The sequence below is a fragment of the Balaenoptera borealis genome (genome assembly GCF_965194805.1).
Source record: "Balaenoptera borealis genome assembly, chromosome: 8".
In the NCBI taxonomy this organism is placed as follows: Eukaryota; Metazoa; Chordata; class Mammalia; order Artiodactyla; family Balaenopteridae; genus Balaenoptera; species Balaenoptera borealis.
Window position 1 is genome coordinate 4,129,502 of NC_138865.1, and position 20,455 is coordinate 4,149,956.

At 37.6% G+C, this 20,455-nt stretch overlaps 1 protein-coding gene across 2 annotated transcripts in view; it reads left to right on the plus strand.

The window, feature by feature from the left end:
- The window catches only part of GALNTL6 (polypeptide N-acetylgalactosaminyltransferase like 6), a gene marked incomplete at its 3' end in the record, with an annotated part of 1,719,480 nt that overhangs the window by 108,584 nt on the left and 1,590,441 nt on the right, over nucleotides 1-20,455 (plus strand). The gene's annotated exons all lie outside the window — the stretch shown is intronic.

The window sequence follows — 20,455 nt, forward strand, 5'->3', positions numbered from 1 at the left end:
TGCTTCCATGTCTTGGCTGTTGTAAATAGTGCTGCAGTGAACATAGGGGTGCATGGCTCTTTTCGAATTAGAGTTTTGTCCAGATATATGCCCAGGAGTGGGATTGCTGGCTCATATGGTAGCTCTATTTTCAGTTTTTTAAGGAACCTCCATACTGTTCTCCATAGTGGCTGTACCCATTTACATTCCCACCAACAGTGCAAGAGGATTCCCTTTTCTCCACACCCTCTCCAGCATTTACTGTTTGTAGAGTTTTTGATGGTGGCCATTCTGACCACTGTGAGGTGATACCTCATTTGTGGTTTTGATTTACATTTCTATAGTAATTAGTGATGTTCAGCAACTTTTCATGTGCCTGTTGGCCATCTGTATGTCTTCTTTGGAGAAATGTCTATTTAGGCCTTCTGCCTGTTTTTGATTGGGTTGTTTGGGTTTTTTTTTTTTTTTTTGATATTGAGCTGTATGAGCTCTTTGTGTATTTTGGAAATTAACCCCTTGTTGGTCACATTCTTTGCAAAGTTTTCCAGAGTACCAATCCTAAACTCTTTAAACCACCCTGCCTTGCCTTCCACGTGGAAATCCCAGTAAAGGCTCTGGTCTAGCGCTTGCCCTGAACTCCTGTCTTCTGCCTTCTGATCAAAAACTGGTGCTTCCTATGTGCTGTGACTTGCATCCTGTGTGTAGACCCCTGAGTGTAATAAACTGATTTCCTGAGCCTTTCCTCTGTCTCCTCTTACGACCTCACCTCACTGACCATCACATTAAAAAAAAAAAAAAAAATACAAAACATCGTATTTACTTTAGCTTTATCTCATTGGTGATCATTTTGACTCAGTTTTCTTAAACTCTCTTCAGTGCCTCTAACTCTGTCACTGTCCATGTCAATAACCATATCCTGGTTGAATCAGGAGGGCCCCTTTTAATTTAATTTTACTGCCTCTAATTTATGTGATTTTGACTTCTCCTAACTCAAGATTTTACTATAGGTCTGTTTATATTGCATGAGGCTTTCTTCACATTAGGTTGTGTTATAAGAGGTCTTTGTGGATGATGGGCTTACTCTGTTGACCTGAAACAAATAGATGCCCAGATATTTCTTCAGCAAAGATGGGTTTCAGCAGAGAGTTGCAGTTAGTGGTGTGCAGCCATGGTGAGCTGCGTGTATGTAAGTCCCCCGCACAGCAAGGGAAGGAGAACTTTTATAGAGAGGAAAAGAGACTTGGAAGGGCCACAGTAAACATAGTCTATGGCTTTTCATGGCTGACTCCTTGATAGGAAAGGAGTCTTTCTTCTTCCTATTGGACTCCACTGTGTCACAGGGTGTGAAAGCTGCCCCTCTGATCTCCTGACTCTAGTTAGTTGAGGTTTCTGTTCGTTAATTTTTACAGCCCCTAAAAACATCAAGTATCCAGGGTTAGATGTAGGCTTAATAATTTTGGGCTTTGAAATTTGGAGTAAAATTATTTATAATGTCTGAATGTGAGGTTTCTCATTTGTATTAGCTTTCTATTGCCTCTGTACCAGATTATCACAAACATAGTGACTTTTATTTTTTTATGGTTCAGGAGGTCAGAAGTCCTAAAATCAAGTTGTCAAGCAGATTGCATTCCTTCTGGCAGTTTGGGGGTGAATCCATTTCCTTGCCTTTCTCAGCTTCCAGAGCTGCCTGTGTCCCCAGCTTGTATCCCATCTCTGTGTCACTCCAGCCTCTGTTCCCATCATGACATCTCCTTCTATGGCTCTGACCCTCCCGCCCCCTCTCTTAAGGACATTGGGATTATATTGGGCTCAACCAGTATCCATCACTTAATCACAGCTGTGAAAGTCCCTTTTGCTTTGCAAAGAAGCAGTCACAAGTTCTAAGAATCAGGACTTGGGCCTCTTTGTTGGGTGCAGGGGCATTTCCCATCTACCACATAACCTTCCGGAATTGGGAAAATAACACCTTCCCTGCTTCTTGTCATAGTTGTTATTAGGCATAAATGAGAAATATTGGGAAAGCTTTATACAGTCAGTAAAGACATCATTTACTAGAAGCGAACCCATTCTACTGCTCCTGTTTCCTGTATTTCTTTTTATTATATAAAATGTTTTTCTCTTTATACTTGTAGTATTACATGAATTAATTTCAGTGCTGTGATTCGTACAGCTTTTGGTAGTATAGTGCATTTTATCACAGAATTATAGTTTTTTTTTTATTCCCAGAAAACTCTATTAAGAACATATTGATAAAGATACTTATAAGTCACAAAATATGATGCAGATTTGCTGTAGACTGTTTTAAAACAGAAAGTGTTGATGCAGCAGCTAAACTCAGGAGAGCAGAAAAAGGAAAGATTGTCATTTTTTGCCAGAGATGCTAGCCATTAGTTTGGCTCCACAATATTATTTTCTTTATTTTTCATAACTGCATCAGCAACCCATGCACTGAAAATATGTGGACAAGTTTAAAGTGACATAAATTCTGATTTCAAGAGCAGGATGCTTGTCTGTTTGATATACACGTACACATATCTAACTGCCTGGTGGAGACTCAAGCCCATCTGTTGAGATGGCATTGTGCCTGTTTCCAGCTGTTTGTGCTTAAGTTCAAAGACGCCTGTGAGAGGAGTGTGACATTTTCATGGATTGCCTTCATATTCTTATGTAGGCAGTACTCTGAAACACTGGCATCCACAACAGATACTGTACAGTCATAAAATTAATTATATTTCTATTTTTGGAAGGCCCCTGCGCCATGCAGTGACATTGTTAATATACTAAAAGTTGTCAAAGAGATGTCGACTGAAAAACAAAAAAGCACAGCCTAAAAGTTGAGAATTATGTTTTATTTGACGGATGAAGCTGAGGACTTTGGCCCGGGACACAACATCTCAGACAGCTCTGAAGGGCTGCCCCCAGGAGGCAAGGGGGAAGCCAGGCTCTATAGGAGTTTTTGCACCAAAGGCCAGGTAGTCGGAATGTCAAAAGGTTACCGTTATTTAAAGAAAACCAGACATCTCAAGTTAAGGGGTTTAGTACCTTGGCTCACTGGAATCATTCCTTTGATGTGCACCTCAGCTCTCTGGGGCCAGTGTCCTGTGCTCTCTCACCCTGAGTCTCCTCAGGTGCACCGTCAGGGTGGGTGGGGAGTAGCTGCAGTGGCTGACGGCTTGATGGCTGGCATCCTGTCTCCATCCTGAGTGTCCTCAGGGCTCACCTTCCGGGCAGCTGTAATGTGATGGCTTGATGGCTGCAACATCCTTTCTTTATTGATATGGCCGGCAACATTTTTTTTATTGACAGAGAGATTCGGTTTTGATTTTTACTTTTTTTCAAATCTGTTCATTTATTTATTTTGCTTTAATTTTATTCAATTGCACTGTGTGTGTATATATATATATATATATACACACACACACACAGTAAAACTCTTATTGGTGTATTGTTCAATGAATTTTAACACATCTATAGATTTGTTGTAACTCTCACCACAGGCAGAATGTAGAACAAGTCATTTCCCCCCAGACTCACCTGCTACTCTTCTGGTTACCCCTTCCCAACCTCTGACACCAGCTGATCTGTTCTTTCACTATATTCTTCACTCCCTGCTAGTGGTAATTCAGAATGCAGAACAGTTTGGGCATTCTTTATAAAGATGAACATGCACTTAGAGCTCCAACAATTCTGCTCCTAAGTATTTACTCTGGAAAAATAAAAACTAATGTTCACACAAAATGATTATAGCCGTAGTATAAATATTTGTCCCAAACTAGAAAAAAAAAAAACATGTATTATTCAGCAGGAAAGCATAAACGTACTTTGGTATATCCATAAAATGGAATACAACTCAGAAAGAGAAAGGAGTTGAGTGGAGTTTAAAACAGTGTTGTATTTCCTAACTTGATATAGGGCAGTGGTTCTCAATGTGTCTTGGGGGGATTCCAAGACTTTTCAGCAAGTCCACAAGGCCAAACTCTTTTCTATCATGATATTAAGACATTATGTGCCATTTTCAGTATGTTGACACTTGTACTGATGTTGCAAAAGCGGTGGTGCCTTGACACAAATCAAGGTGATAGAAACGAACTGTAGTGGTAGACATTGTATTCTTGACAACTGAACACTCACATTAAAAGAAAAAGAGCCAGTTTTCCTTGTAAATGTCCTTGATTGTAGTATCCCTGAGCCTCGCAGTGCTCCAATTGCAGGGCCCAGAGGCTGAACTCTGAACTCCTTCTGGACTTGTGAGACCCCAAGTGACCAATGGCTGAAGCCAGCAGGGGCGTTAAAGATCCTGGGCGAGCAGATCTCCTCTGGCAAGAAACCGTGGCTGGAGGGCTCACTAGTGCTCCCCAAGCCAGTGGTTCGGACTTTCTGTAGAAGAGAACTGCCGTTTCATCAGTTTCCACCAACTTTCTTTTCCTTCCTCTCTCTGTGCCTCAGGGCCAGACCTGCCTCGTGGTCTGACCCATGTGACTCACTTCACATTTTCTTTCACAGCCATTTTCCCCTATTAATTTCTTGCAAGTCCAGTCTCATCTTGATGTCCTTGTCTCTGCGGACCTGAAACCACCATTGGTGAAGCAGTAAAAGTTATTCATTTTAGTAAATCTTGACCACTGAGTACACATTGGTTTAACATTGTGTGTGAAAAGAATGGAAGTGTGCATAGAGCACTTCTGCCACGCACAGCAGCTTCGTGGTTGTCTCAAAGAGAAAGTTTTTGTGACGATTTGAGTTATGAGCTAAACTAGTCACTTATCTCATGGAACATTATTATTGCCTTAAAAAGTTACTGACAAACAAAGAGGGTCGTCTATATTTGCTTTGCCAGACGTTTTCTCAGAAATAAATGAAGGACGCTTTATTATGTCAAGAAAAAACAACTGGCAGTAATTGGTGCAATTATGAAATTCAGGGTTATAAATGAAAATCAGAATTTTTGAAAAACTTGTGTCTACCACCATGGGCTTCAGAGTTTTTCAGCTTATAGAGAATGTCTTTTTAAAAAGTCATTGTCAATCAGTTAAAGCCTCCAATTATGTGGGAAGAGTCGTCTACAGAAGGGCATACAGAAATTTGGGGGGGTGTTGGAAAGTTTTATATCTTCATTAGGGTGGTGGTTACACTACTGTGTGCATATGACTGTATGTATAGAACTACACACTAAAGAGTGAATTTCACTCTAAGTTATACTTCAATAAACCTGACCCAAAAGTCCATTCAGTGTATCTCAACACATATACTCATCAGTTGTTCAGAATCTCCCCACCTGCACCCCAAATCTGGATTCAATTTCCTCTAATCTTCCTAACTTCCTCCTTCTCCTTTATCAAGCTGATTACTGAAAGGCATTTCTCAGGCAACATAGTTTATTACAGAGGACAACTTGAGTTCGTTGCAATCATTATCAATGCCGCCTCACACCTTCCCCATTCATCAGTATTCAGCAGGTATTGAACAACCATTGAGAGCCATATGATATGATATAAGACAAAAAGCAGATAGCCCTCCAAAAGTTGTGGCTCCCATATGAAGGCATACAGGTAGGTAACCGGGTAATGACCTTGCACAATGATACCCCTTGATGGTAAAGTTGTGACAGGTGCTACAGGAATCTAAAAAAAACAGGGTGAGATGAGGAATCCACTTTTGGTATGGTAAGAAAGGTGAGAGCCCTGAACTATATCTTAGAGAACATATACTTCAGGTCACTAAGACACATCACTGTCTATGGTCCCCAGGCCTGAGTTAAACACATGTCTGTGTGGCTCCTGCAAACTGAAAAGACAAGTTGCTTGTTTGCTTCCTAATCTGTCTGAGACTATTCTTCAGACAGCTGCCTTTCCAAACTATGTCATTTGTCTTCTCTACATCACTGCTGTTAGTTTTTGGTAACCTGTCAATATCTTTCATTAATATAAAACACTTAAGAGACCAGCATATCTCCTCAAGAATATACGTATTGTTCATCAGTACACACAAACTTGTATTCACTTATCTCGACTTCTTTTTCCTTTTGTCTTGACCATCTGGAGGTTCCTCATCATGTTACATGGTTCCATCAGAATGAGTTGGTCTGGTTTGGAAAGTGAGTGCCATCAAATGATATTTTGAACAATTTTTCTGCCACTTCATTTTCTCAATGACCAGGGTAAAGATCAAGTAATACATAGTTCCTGTCTTCAAAGAATTCACAGTTTAGTAGGGCAAACAGATATGAAAACAATACATCTTAATATAATGACGTGTATATTACAGTATTTCATAATATGCTGTGAGCACACAGGGTGGGGCAGTCCAATCAACTTCACAGACTTCAGGGAGACTGCAGAAAACTACGTTTGACTCATACATTAAAAGGTATATAGATGATTTAAGTTAACAAGGAAGACCTGCATTATAGACAGAAGCTGCATGATGGGAGGGGGCATGTATACTGCATCCCAGGAAGCGGCAGGGGATGAGAATGGCATGGGGGGCTACCTGCCAGAATATGACAGACCTTCTGTTCCATTTCAAGGAATTTGATCTTTATTTTTAAGCCTATAAAACCCAATTTTAAGCATAGGAATAGCATAAACTACTTTGTATTTTAAAACATGTTTCTGGCATCAGTGTAATTAACGGATCCAGTAAAGTAAGATCGAAAGGTAAAAGAATATCATTTTCCAGTAATCTAATTTTATGCTTTAATTCAGTCAGTGCTAATGAGAATTTAGAAGTGAGTTATTAGAGAGAAATCAAAGGTAAAATAGTCTGAAAATGTGATTTTTCTATTTTGAGAGTTGGAGGGAGTGACTGCAAGGTATCGAGTTTGGTAATTTAGTTCACTGAATAAATAGCCAAAACAGGGAATATACGGAGAGATGGTTTTGACTGAAAAAAAAAAAAGACTTAATTTTTAGAGCAGTTTTAGGTTCACATAAAAATAGAAGGGATGTTGCAGAAATTTCCCACCTACTCCCTGCCTGCACACACGCAAAGCCTCCCCAAGAGTGGTCCATTTGTTAACAACTGATGAACCTACAGTGACAACATTGTTATCACACAAAATCCATAGTTTGCCTTAACGGTTCACTCTCGGTGTTGTATATTCTGTGGGTTTGGACACATGTATAATGACATGTATACACCATCATAGTATCATACACATTATAGTATTTTCACTGCCCTAAAAATCCTCTGTGCTGTACCATTCTGCATTCCCACCAGCAACAAATGAGAGTTCCTTTTGCTCCCCATCCTTGCCAGGTGTTGTCAGTGCTGCAAATTTTGGCCTTTCTATATTGGGTGTGTAGTGGTATCTCATTGTTTTAATTTTCATTTCCTTGGTGACATGATGTGCATCTTTTCATATGCTTATCTGCCATCTGTATATCTTCTTTGGTGAGGTATTGGTTCAGGACTTCTACCCATTTCAAAAATAGGTTTTTTTTTTTTTTTCTAATTGCTGGATTTTAGGAGTTCTTTGTATATTTTGGATACAGTTCTTTATCAGATATATCTTTTGCAAATACTTTCTTCCAGTCCATAGCTTGTCTTTGCAGTCTTTTGATAATGTCTTTCTCAGATCTGGAAATCCAAGTCCAGCTTATCAGTTCTTCCTTTCATTGATCATGGCTTTGATGTTGTATCTAAAATGTCATAGCCAAACCCAAGGTCATTTAGATTTCCTCCTATGTTATCTTCTAGGTGTTTTTTTACTTTTTTGTTTTACAATTAGTTCTGTGATTTATGTTGAGTTAATGCTTGTGATGGGTATAAGGCCTTCACAATTTTTTACTATTTGATGTTATTTATATTTTTATTATTGTTGTACTTGTATAAAGAGCAGTTACAATTTTTGTGAGGTATTTAAATAGAGTCATGAGTTTGGAGTTCATGCCAGAGGCTGGTGTTATAAGTAAACTTTTATGAGTTATGGGCCTGTAGTTGAAAGCATGGGGTGGGTTGGCAATACAAAATGAAAATGTATAGAGCTGAAAGAGAGAAGAAAACTCAGGGGAAAAAATAATGGTGTTACTAAGGAAGAGGGGTGAGAAAACGAGTAAAAAGGAAAGGCAATAGAAATAATGCTGAGTAAGAACAAGTATATAAAAAGGTCAAGCAGACAGAGGCTCAAGAGTGTGAAGTGTTACTGGGATTCAAAGAAGTAAACTGTATCGAGAGTGTTAAAGAGGCCATTGCATGGAGACTAGACTTTGTTTACATTAGCAGCAAGACTTGAGTGGAATGGTTGTGTCACCCTTTTGGAATGGGTGAAGAGTAAATAGATTAAGCCTCAGCTTAAGGTTTTCATTGTATTTACGGTCTCTCCGTGAGTTTGAACTAAAAAAAAATTGAACACACTTACTGACAAATATACCTCCAAGTTGGTTTATTACATTTCAACGTGTCATCAGTGTTCAAAGGCCAATTTGTTAAAGTCAGAGCATCTGGAATTACTTATTTTTAGAACTCCCCAAATAAGTCATTCAGTAGATATTTCAAGAGGTTTTAAAAATTCCTTCTCCAGGAAGAATCTGTAGTAGCTCAGACTCGGGCTTTTTAAGAAACAGGCAGAGAGCTGAGTTAGCTTTGGTCAAGGCAGCAACTGGCATTTCAGTAGTAACAGAAGGTCACTGCTCCTTTTCCTTTTCCAAGAAGTTTAAAAATAATGCAATAATTAACTGATTGTCCTAGGAATTCAGTAACTATTACTAAATGTGTAGATCCCTGGGATAAAATAACCATTAGTGAATTACAATCTGCTACACTTTAACTTTTCTGAGCTGATTCATGGTCATTGGCCATTTTTATGGCCACAACTCTCAAAGGACTGTTTCTGTCACAGATTACTTTATTCTATCACTTTTCAGTAACTTTGCAGATGATTTACTGGAGAATTCTCATTGCTTTTTTTTTAACATCTTTATTGGAGTATAATTGCTTTACAATAGTGTGTTAGTTTCTGATTTATAACAAAGTGAATCAGCTATACATATACATATATCCCCATATCTCCTTCCTCTTGAGCCTCCCTCCCACCCTCCCTATCCCACCCCTCTAGGTGGTCACAAAGCACCGAGCTGATCTCCCCGTGCCATGTGGCTGCCTCCCACTAGCTATCTATCTTACATTTGGTAGTGTATATATGTCCATGACACTCTCTTACCCTGTCACATCTCACCCCACCCCCTCCCCATATCCTCAAGTCCATTCTCTAGTAGGTCTGTGTCTTTATTCCCATCTTGCCACTAGGTTCTTCATGGCCTTTTTTTTTTTTTTTCCTTAGATTCCGTACATATGTGTTAGCATACTGTATTTGTTTTGCTCTTTCTGACTTACTTCACTCTGTATGACAGACTCTAACTCCATCCACCTCATTACAAATACCTCCATTTCATTTCTTTTTATGGCTGAGTAATATTCCATTGTATATATGTGCCACATCTTCTTTATCCATTCATCTGTTGATGGACATTTAGGTTGCTTCCATGTCCTGGCTATTGTAAATAGAGCTGCAATGAACATTTTGGTACATGACTCTTTTTGAACTATGGTTTTCTCAGGGTATATGCCCAGTAGTGGGATTGCTGGGTCGTACGGTAGTTCTATTTGTAGTTTTTTAAGGAACCTCCATACTGTTCTCCATAGTGGCTGTATCAATTTACATTCCCACCAACAGTGCAAGAGTGTTCCCTTTCCTCCACACCGTCTCCAGCATTTATTGTTTCTAGATTTTTTGATGATGGCCATTCTGACTGGTGTGAGATGCTATCTCATTGTAGTTTTGATTTGCATTTCTCTAATGATTAATGATGTTGAGCATTCTTTCATGTGTCTGTTGCTCTGCCCATTTTTTAATTGGATTTTTTTTTTTTTTTTGCTATGAAGTTGTCTGAGTTCTTTATCTATTTTGGCTATTAACCTCTTATCAGGCGTATGATTTACGATATTTTCTCCCATTCAGTAGGTTGCCTTTTTATTCTGTTGATGGTTTCCTTTGCTGTGCAGAAGCTTTTTAGTTTGATGTTGTTCCACCTCCTTATTTTTGCTTTTGTCACCTTTGCTTTTGGTGTCAAATCCAAAAGACCATGGCCAGGACTGATATCAAGGAGCATACTGACTGTGTTATCTTCTAGTGGTTTTATGGTTTTAGGTCTTACATTAAAGTCTTTACTCCATTTTGAGTTACTTTTTGTGTGTGTGTGGTATAAGATAGTGGCCCAGTTTCATTCTTTTGTATGTAGCTGTTCAGTTTTCCCAACACCATTTATTGAAGAGACTGTCCTTTCCCCTTTGTATATTCTTGCCTCTTTTGTTGCAGATTAATTGACCATATGTGTGTGGGTTTATTTCTGGACTCTCTATCCTGTTCCACTGAACCATGTGTTTTCTTTTATGCCAGCACCATACTGTTTTTGTTACTGTAGCTTTGCAGTATAGTTTGGAATCAGGGAATGATGCCTCCAGCTTTGCTCTTCTTTCTTAAGATTGTTTGGCTATTTGGGGTATTTTGTGTTTCCATACAAAAGGATCCCCACAGAGACTCCTAGCTGCTCTAACAGCAAACCTATTACTCTTTCCTCTCTCTCTTTCCAGGAAACCAAACTATAAGCAATTCCTATTCATTCATTCATTCATAAAATTTTTTCACATATGTCTGTCTCACTGGATATTTATAGTTTCCACCCAAATCTAGGTCACCAGCATATTTTTATGGGGCCTAAAAAACAGCCTGCTGGATTTTCTCTCTTGTGAGTGATCCCTACAAAATCCATTCTCCATGGCACTCTGTCAAAGATGCAGATGTGCTCATGTGACTCATTCATTTAACATATTTTATTTATTCCCCATTGCATTGAAAAGTAAACCCCAAAAAGCTACATAAGTCTTAATAAGTCTTCTGTTATCTGGCCCCTGCATACCGCCTAACCCTCATCCCTTACGATTCCCTCACTCAGTCAAATGTCGTCACACAGTTATTTCTGGATTAATAAGGCATTTTGTTATCTCTTTCCCTTATGACCTGTCACATATTATCCATAGACTTTGCTCCAGGATCCTCTTTCTCATTCCTTTTGCTCATTATGTGACTAACATTAATCATTCTTCAGCTCTAATTCTAAGTCAGTTTCTCAGGGAGGTCTGCCTTGAACTCCATATTTAATTAGGCAAAATACTACTTTGACATCTATGATTTCACAATCTCAGCACTTATCACAGATTGTTTTAAGCTCTAGTTTAATTGTCTGCCTTCTCTAGTATATCATAAGATGAGAGGAGCAGACCATGTCTTTCTTATCTGATTTGTTTCCCAGAATATACTGTTTGAGACAGACAGAAAAGGAAGTAATGAACAATTATGGAAGGAAGGAAGGAAAGAAGGAAGGAAGGAAGAAAGGAATGGAGGGAGGGAAGGAGGGAGGGAGAAGAGAATAGAAAATACATTTTTAAAAAAACTTCTTTTTGGAAAGGAACAGGGTATACATTAATGAGTCAAATATTAGGCAAAAGGAACCATCAAAGGCTTTGAATAAGGAAGTGATAATATCAGATGTGACCTTTAGCAAGTTTAATTGATAACATTGGAAGAGTAGATTTAGAGACCAAGGATGAAGGAGACCTGTTTTCTAGAGCCTGTTGGGAGAAATTGAATCTGAATTAAGGTAGTTGCATCAAAATGTAAAGAAAAAGATTTATGTTTGAGGTACTCTGATCTTTACAGTTATAGGAATTGGAAAATAATTAAACGGAAAGAAGTTGAGATTCAAGTTAGTGTGAGAAAAGAAGCCAAAACTGACTTTGAGCCTTTGACTGCAAAAAATTAATAAAATAGTATTGACCAAAAAATGCTTAGCTATTTCCTAGCTAAAAAAATCTAGGAAAGAAATCACAAATTTGGAATATGGGTAAAACATTCCTAAGGAGACTTTTTGTTCATAAAAGGAATTTAGGTTAAAGATGAAAATATGCACATCATTTGAAATTCTCAGCCATCTGGTGAAAAAACTAAATATATTTTTTTCTGCAGAAAAGCAGATGCAAAGAACATATCTAATACATTTACTGACAAACATGGTCTTCACAATTCCCTCAGTTTGACTAAAGTTTAAATGGGTTTCTTTCCACCTATAAGCCCTTGACCTCTCTTTTCTTAATGCATTTACTTTAGAAAACTTACAATGGTAAATTCTCTTAGATCTGCCCCTTTGAGATATCAATCTTCTCCCAGCTTCTTGTCCGTTTTACAACCCAAAAAGTCTTTCTTAGGAACCCAGGATCCACCCCTGTGAAATGTAATCATCAAGAAAGACAGGGACCCTATGTTGTAGTCTCTGTGGAAAATAGGAGCCCAATTTCAGAAAACACCAGTTAGCAAATGCAGATGGCTTCATCACATTGACCAATGCCTTCGACCCCCTGTGTCCACCAGTACTTTCCACCAGCTCAATCCAAGGAGTAAAAGTCTCCCTACTTTGTTTCAGTGGATTTGAGTTCAGTCTCTCTCCCCTATTACAATAGCCTTGACCTCTATTGCATAGATTTAAATAAAGTCTTAGGCTCAGAATCTGCCTAAGTTTTCACAGCCAATGGGAGTCAAACTACTATATATACTTAGTGGGTAAGAAATTAGAGTCTGGTGTGCCTTTGTAATTGCCAACCAGTTGTGGTGTTACCTGCTAACAGGAAAGACCCCGTGGTATGTGCCTGTAGGCCATCACCTTTGGTTTCTCTTTTCTCTAAGTCTGCATCAGGTTTCTTCCCTTGGAAGTTTTCCTTTAAAGGCACACAAAAGAAATAAATAATGTACTGCTTTTGAATGAATGACCATCCTCACACCCCCAGCCCCTTGCAGTGCCTGATATGGTCACTCAGGAAATGCCCATTATGCTACTTTTCTTTTTCTCTTTGATAGATTTGGAGGATGAGAAAATGGTAAGAAGCACATATTTGCAAAGAACTTCCATTAGAAGTGTATGATATTTGCAAGTGAATCTCTATTTGGCCATTTGCTTTTTCAGAATATGCTAAAAATTAGCAGAAATGAGAAAACGTGTTTAAAATGCCCCATTTAGTGGCTGAATACATAAACTCTAATTCCTTAGCAGAAACGCATTAAATGGCAAATGTTACTCCAAGTAGCATCACCATTTTGGGCAAAGAAACCATCAGGTCTTTAATCCGACAAGGACTAGTATAAATGTCATCAAGAGTCAAGTTCTTCCTGTAGCTGGAAAGCTATGAAGCCAAATGTGGAATTTAAATGGAATGATATCACATGTGTCTCAGGGACCACACATTATTACCAACCCCTCAATCTGACAGATTTATTAGACTTGACTTGCAATATCAGTGATTGTTATAACTGTCCTTTCTACATCTATTCTCTGAGGCTCTTTCTTCTCAATTGTTACGTAAATTTTTAGTACATATCAGGTTATTAATAAGCTACCTCTGAATATTTTAATTATATATAGTTTTATTAAATTTATTTTATTATGCTTTTTTTAATGCACACTTCACACTGCTAATCTTTTCTCCTCAGTCATGTTTTCTCACTGCAGAGACTTTATTCTTTTAAGAATATCTCATTTAACAAAATATATGTAAAATCTGCTCTCTATGCCTCTTTTTTCTCATTTTGGGGATAATTATTTGAAGTTTAAATTTATGGTACCTTTTGTCCATAAAATTTTATGGTTGTGATTTTACTTCTGACTTTTTAATAGGAATAAAATTCTAAGATTCTGGAGTCAACTTGGAGAATCCAGTGCAGCTGATTTTCCAGTCAAATGTAGCTCCATAAGTGAGCCCAGAAAATGGCTAGCTCACCCCGAATATTAATAATAATTTTAACCTTGAAGAAAAAATCATTTCCATTATTTAAAAGCAGTGAATTTTGGAGTAGTTTAGGAATAAGTAACTGATAGAAGAAATAGCATGTTCACAACAAAAACCTGAGTCTGCATCTTTGGCTTTGAGGCAGTGTCACAGGCAGAGCTAGAACGGCACCCAGGACATACAAAGAAAGCCTAGAGGAGCAAAGAGTAATTGCTCTTGGAAGTTGGAGCAAAGGTGACTCACGTTATGTAATCGAAGCACAATTGGCAAAACCTTTACCAAGAATAACTAGAAAAATAGAAAGTGCACTTAACTCACTTGTAGATCTGGTTTAGGAGATTTTCATGCAGAATAATAAAATGTCACATTACAACTTTATAGCTACATGTGCTAAAACATAGGAAAGGACATGAATCTGTTCAGTTGCAAGCAAAATTTAGAGGAAAATTTAGAGGATTTCGAGGATCAAAAATAAAAATGTTACTCATCTCTAGCCTCTGATTGGGAAAATATTCACAATGTGAAACCAGACCTGGGGCTAAAGATTAGATCAAGCATGTGCCTTTAACACCCTTTCTTAAGATCTCGGAGATTTAAGATGGTATCTCTGAATACTTTCCAGCAAGAGAAAAGGGGGCTCAAAGAATTGTTAGGAAATTGACACCCCCCGGGGGCTCACATACATTCCAAAACTTCACTTGGTGTCTCAAAAAAATTAGGGATCTTGTTTTGGGGTGAGAGATCAAAATCAGATTCAAAGGAAAGAGGCAACATTTTTAAGGGAGTTTTGCCAATAAAAATACCACCAGATTACATTAAAAAAGAAAAGACAGCTCAAAATTAAAGGGACTCCCAGCTTTTTACAAGAAGAAAACAAGATGAAAAAACATTACAGATCTGAACTTTGGCCATTTACACTGGATCAGCTATACTTCCTGAAAAGGAAAGTGACTTCAAAGGGCAGAGCCAAGTGCTGAGGGGAAATGTAGATTAGGAAGCCCTACCCAGGGGCAGAAATGAGTCCTGTTCCAGAAGCATTCCCTGCCCTGGAGGAGCAGAACTGGCCACATGGTGTTGGATGACCTTTAGGATGATTATGGACTAAGGACTGCTGTGAGCTTTTCCTTCTTCCCATTTTTTTAAAAGATTTATTAATTATTTATTTATTTAATTTATTTTTGGCTATGTCGGGTCTTAGTTGCGGCACGTGGGATCTTTGTTGAGGTACGCAGGATCTTTCCTTGTAGCACCCGGGCTTCTCTCTAGTTGTGGTGTGCAGGTTTTCTCTTCTCTAATTGTGGCACCCAGGCTCCAGAGCGCGTGGGCTCTGTAGTTTGCAGCACATGGACTCTAGTTGAGGCGCGCAAGCTCAGTCGTGGCGCGTGGGCTTAGCTGCCCCGTGGAATGTGGGATCTTAGTTCCCTGACCAGGTATCAAACCCGTGTCCCCTGCATTGTAAGGCAGATTCTTTACCACTGGACCACCAGGGAAGTCCCTCCTCCTTCCCATTTTTAATTAATTGATCCTCTAAGTTTTGCTGTCATCCTGTCCCAGTCTCACAGATGTGCTCTGTGTCTCTGTCTCTATGTGTTGGGGGAAGTTTCTTTGATGTTCACAGCTCTTTGGATCAGCGTAGCTGTACCCAGGGCCTCTTCCCTATGTGGACCATAGGCAGGTCACAAGGCACTGGAGTTTGACCTTGATGCCATAAATGAGATTAAGTGGGATCTGGGGGGTGGTGAATATATTTTCTACAGGCAGCAGTGGAAGCAGTTGTGGCTGGAGGATGGACTGTGGTAGATTACGCACAGCCATAAATTATTTTTGGTTCCTTCCATCTTTAATTTCACCTTGTGTTGAATCTGGGGTAGCCTTCTGACATATATTCACTAACTACATGTGGCAGAAGTGACATTTTACAACTTCCGAGGTCTGAGCATCAAAGGGTCTTGCAGCAACCATGTTTGCTGCCCTAACACAACCATGTAAAAAAAGCAGTCAACTCTTCTTGAGGATGAGAAGCTACGTGGAGAGTTATCGTGTCACTTCAGCCGGTAGCCAACACCTACAGCCAGACTTGCAAGTTATGCCTTCTTGGCCTCCCAATCTAGCTGAATCTCCAGCTAATTTACGTGACATAACTGAGTCTAGTTGAAATCAGCAAAGAAACGGGCACACAGCTCATAGTATTGTGAGGAATAATAAACCAAAGAGGCTTTAAGCCACTGAGCTTTGGAGTAATTTGTTGGATGGCAGTAGATAACTGATACAGTTAGTGTTTGAAAAGAAATGCACCCCCCCCACCCCCACGGAAACACTGTCCCCTAACACACAGACTGCACATATCACGCACGTACCGAAGCATTGATACGCTTGCCCAGAAGAATCTAAGATACATGTGGCAAAAAAATAAGACTCGGTCTGGAAGTATCTATTTCATTCCTTTTTTCTTTCTTTCTTTACGAGTACATCAACTTATATTTATTCTGTTCTGTTTATGTCTTTCATTTCTCTCAATTTACCACATACTTTTGTGTGACCCATGCACCAAGTAACAGTTAATGGGCTATAGTAGATAATAAATATGGACTAAGTAAATATATGTTTTTGTGCTCTACAGGCAGCTTACCAAGGAACTAAGTACGTAATTTAAGCCCACGAAATATTTCACCATTGTTTAAGTTCTCTCATGTGAAGCATCATTCAGAGAGGAAAAAATAAGAATAAAAAATACATTAGTTACATTTTTTTCTAGTGTATGGTGCGATGCATTTCAAGTGTTTCTCTAAAGTTGTTTATAAAACTGGTCCAGGGGCTCATAGAATTTTCTCTAACATATTTCATATAGTAAGCTACTTCATTTCTCTATTATTGCATTATTAATAAGTTTTCCAATTAAGAAATAATGGTAAGGAGCAGTTGAGATCAGTAAAATCTTTATTAAATATTCTCCACAATGAGCAAAACCACATGTCATGCATCATATCATAGTGATCAAAAACAGAGTGATGGACCTGTGATTATTCTCCATCTGTTACTACCAGGACTGAGATCTATGATGTTATTTAATTAATCATGCTTCATTTTTATCATGTTAAAATGGTCATACATAAAATAGGCAGCTCCTGAGATTTTTAAAAGGATAAAGTATGATAATGCTAAGAATTATACATGTATAGTGATTAGCAATCACCAAACAATGTGATTAGTGCTGGGGGTTCAATGTAGAGAAGGAAAATAGAGCTTGTGTCCTAATGGAGGTTACATTTTTATCATATGAGACAGATCAATATAACAAACTTAAAAAAGTAATTGTAGAATGGCACAACAGCTTATTTCAGACTCTCAGATAATAGTTAAAATTCTGGAAAAATACTAAAAATTTATTTTTGAAGGAGAACTAAAAATTAATGAAAGGAGCTGGTCCTTGATGAGAGGAAGTGGACTTGATGATTATGATGCTTTTCTTCTGAGATGTTGCAGTTTGCATAGAGCAAGGTGGTGGGAACTGAAACATTAAATGGCAATCCTACTAGCTTAGTGAGTCAGATGATGGAGTTTAGATGTGTCCTGGAGGCTGGAAAGTAAGGGAGAAAATATTGAAATGGAAGGAGCTGCAAAGGGGCAAATCCCCAAATCTGCTTGTATACCCCACCCTAAATCTTTGGTTGTTATCTTAAGTACACATGTGCAGAAGAAACGTTCTGGATCATGTGAAAAGCAATAACTAGAAAACTGTAAAAAAATTTTATATATATGCTGCTCCCCACCACAAGGGGGATGGAATTTCAGAGGAAAATAACAGAACTCAATGTCTGAAAAGATGTATCATCCAAAATATTCAGTATATAAAATTACTAAATGTTCATAGAAACAGTAAGATAGACCCCATACTAAAGAGAAAATCAGTATAAACCAACCCAAATATAGTGCAGAATTTGGAATTAGCATTTAAATATTTTAAAGATGCTTTTGTAAATATTTTCAGGGAATGAAAAAAACCAAAAACTCAGCAGAGAAATGGTGGGTCTGAAAAAGAGCCAAATCCAAATTCTAAAACTGAACAGAACAATATTTTAATTTTAAAAATGTAGATAAGCTTAAGAAGGGATTGGAGGTGTCAGAAGAAAAGAACAGTAAACATAAATAAATATTAATAAAAATTATCTACCTTAACAATGGGATAGAAAACAGACTGAAAAAAATTAACAGAGCTTTGTGGACCTGTGGGAAAATATCAAGCATCCTAACAGCTATATAATTTAATTTCTGGAAGGAAGAGAGAGAGACTATTGGGCAGAAAAATAAATATGTGAAGAAATAATGGCTTAAAGTGTCCTAAATATACAAATACACACACACACATATATATATAGTTATGAACGATAAAATATCAAGAAAAGTAAATACAAAGAAAACCACACTTGAGTATTACATCATAGAATGGTGAAAATCAAAGGTAAATCTTTGAAAAACACAGAAGAAATGAAACATTACAGACAAGAGAACAAAGACATGAATGACACATTCTTAGAAATAATAAACACAGAAAGATAGTAGAATAACATTTTAAAAGGGTGAAAACACCCTGCCTTTGTATAATTCTGTATTTGATATTTTCATCAAATAAATGAAGATTATATAACTATTTATAGATAAATGCAAAGATGTTATTTGGAAAAAAATTGTGAACTTCTAACAGGTCTGATCAAGAAGAAAGAAGAGTGAGGATGCAAATTAGCAATGTCAGGAAATATATGAGACACAACTACAGATCCTATAGACAGTAACAGCACAATGAAGGAATATTATGCACATTATACAAATAAGCTTTACAGTTTAGATGAAATGGATAAATAAATTACATAAAATTTAAAACTGTTTTAAAATATCACAAAAGCATTTAGGAAATCTGGATAGATTTATGTCTAACTTAATTGAATTAATGTTAAAATTTCTTACAAAGGCAACTTCAGGCACAAATGGCTTCATGTTGAATTCTGTCAAACATTTAATGAAGAAATAATGCCATTATTGCACAGAATCTTTAAGAAGAGGAAGAAACACTTTCAACTTATTTTATGAGTCCACTGTAACCCTACTACTGAAAACAGACAGACCATTAATATTCATGAATATAGACATATATATTCAACAAATTAGAAATATTAGCAATTTTAACCAAGAACATGTAAAAGGATATGTGTGTGTGTGTGTGTGTGTGTGTGTACACACAGGTGCACACAGACATACACATATTAAATATATGTATAGAGTGACCTTGGAAGTTTGTTCTAATAATATAGAGTTAGTTTCAGAAACAAATCAAGGTATCCCACCATAGTAAATGATTGATCATTTCTATTAGTATGGAAAAGCCATTTGTGAAAAAAAAATCAATACGCATTTCTGATTAGAAAACAGTTCTCAGCAGATTAGGCGAACAACAGAACTGTTTCATTTTTATCAAGGGCACCTATGAAAACTTATAGCTAATGTCATAATTAATGATAAAATGGATATGCATATAGATTTAACCAAGAACCTTGACCCTACTTCTCTCCACATACAAATATTATTTTGAGAGGAATCATAGAATTAAACATAGATGATAAAACTACCACATAAAATGTCTAGAAGAAAACAGAGGTAGATATTTTTGCAACCTCAGACAGGTCACTGACAGCAAGAAACTTTAAAGACAAAAATGGTGAATTAGATTTTATCAAATTAGAAGCTCATATTTATCAGAGGACACCATTAAGAAAGACAGTCTACAGACTGGGAGAAAATATTCACCATACCTCTATTTGACATACAAAAACTATGACGATTTTTTTAAAATGTTGGTCAGGATATGGAGCAATCTGAACTCTCATCATTTCTCATGAGAGAATAAAATGGAATAATCACTTTAGGAAGTATGATTTTTCAATCTACACTCACAATTCAATACTTTAAAAAGTTATAAAGGGCTTCCCTGGTGGCACAGTGATTGAGAATCTGCCTGCCAATTCAGGGGACACATGTTCCGGCCCTGGTCTGGGAAGATCCCACATGCTGCGGAGCAACTAAGCCCGTGTGCCACAACTACTGAGCCTGCATTCTAGAGCCCATGAGCCACAACAACTGAGCCCACGTGCCACAACTACTGAAGCTCAGGTGCCTAGAGCCCACGCACCACAACGAAGAGTAGCCCCCGCTCGCCGCAACTAGAGAAAGCCCACGCGCAGCAACGAAGGCCAAGCACAGCCAAAAATTAATTAATTAATTAACTTTTTTAAGTTATCAAATTGACAAAAGACCTGAATAGACATTTTTCAAAGGTAAATACAAATGGCCTATAAGCACTTGAAAAGGCGTTCATCATTATTAGTCATTGGGAAAATGCAAATTTAAATCACAATGAGATTCTACCACATGGCCATTAGAATTTGTGAGAGTAAAAAAACCAACAGTGAAAGAAAAATGTTGAGCATAAATGGATGAAACAATCACTTTGGAAAAGATTTTGGCTATTTCTTATAGGGATATATATGTATATATATATACATATATATATATATATATATTTTTTTTTTTTTTTTTAACCTAATGACCCAGCAACGTCACTCCTAAATGTTTATTCAAGAAGTAGGAAAAT